Here is a 1194-nt window from a genome sequence, read left to right as displayed (position 1 = left end):
CAATCCTGCTCCACTCTGTGAACACGGGACATGTGTATAATCATTTCAAAGTATATGCAGCCAAATAATTAAGTGTACTCTCAACTTCAGTTAAGTGCAGTGTCTGCTTATTCTTGAGACGGCCGGTATCCTGCGTGATACCTACAATATCTCAGCCAGTCTGAGTTTTGCCTTTGTATAGAGTCTTGTGGAACATCTAGTCTATCCGGTATTACTAATTTGGTAATATACATGTAAGAACGGCCATACCACGTTGAGTACACCGCTTCCCGTCCGATCAGCGAAGTTAAGCAACGTTGGGTCTGGTTAGTACTTGGATGGGTGACTGCCTGGGAACACCAGATTCTGTTGGCATCCCTACATGTCAAGTGGGGTTGGTGGAGGATTAGTGCCCCTCCCTGTAAAGCAATTAACTCTAAGCCATTGGCCACCCCGTCTGGGATACATGGCGTCTGGCAATGAATGAATGAAACATGTAAGGTTGTTGCCCTTTGTTTTTATGCCCTGTTCCTCTCACACTGTGTCTTGACTTCGGCTTAGAAAGGGAACCCAGCTATCCTCTAGGTGTTGCAAGACCGGGAAGCTGGCCTAAACACCTAGTATAACACCTGTGTAATATACTGTATTTTTAGCATTTATTTCCTTGTATCTCTCCTAGACTCTTATTTTTCTGTTGGGTTTTACTTTTATTTGGTGTTTTAAGTTTTAGTAGGTCTTTTTTACAATGGAACATTCAAAGTTTTACGGCCCATTACAATGACCTTCGCTAACTTCTTTCGGTTCATCATCCATCCTTAGTCTGTTTACAAGAACCTCGTTTGTCTTCCCCTCCAGAACCTATACCTATTGTTTCTTGTTTCTCCTGTTTCTCTTTCTGTTTCAGCTATCTTAGTCCACCATCAGTTCCTCTTGAACGTCTGTCCATTAATACCACTATTCCATGCCATTTTGTGAAATACCCATCCGAGGAAGAGACCCCAGGGAGGGCGTGACACCCACCCCAAGAGGAGACCACAGGGACATGCACAGCTACCCCGAGCCACACCGGCCCACGTTCCTCGCTACCATATGCCCCTCTTACACTCAGCCAGACCAGCAGGAAGTGCATCGCCCAGGTGCATTACCCTCTGACCAGGACAGCACTCACCAGACTCGAGGTGGGACTTGTTTGTATGCAGGCCCAAGTAGGCCCTC

The 1194-nt window shown here is 46.1% G+C and overlaps 1 pseudogene; it reads left to right on the top strand.

The window, feature by feature from the left end:
- The first annotated feature begins 235 nt into the window (after positions 1–235).
- LOC145390451 (5S ribosomal RNA) lies at positions 236–354 on the top strand (annotated as a pseudogene).
- The last annotated feature ends 840 nt before the right edge of the window (positions 355–1194 follow it).

The sequence above is a fragment of the Coenobita brevimanus genome, chromosome 14 (assembly GCF_032717465.1).
Source record: "Coenobita brevimanus isolate Jiangsu-jjx chromosome 14, ASM3271746v2, whole genome shotgun sequence".
In the NCBI taxonomy this organism is placed as follows: domain Eukaryota; kingdom Metazoa; phylum Arthropoda; class Malacostraca; order Decapoda; family Coenobitidae; genus Coenobita; species Coenobita brevimanus.
Note: the sequence above shows the minus strand (reverse complement) of the source record. Positions and strands in the feature narration are given on the sequence as shown.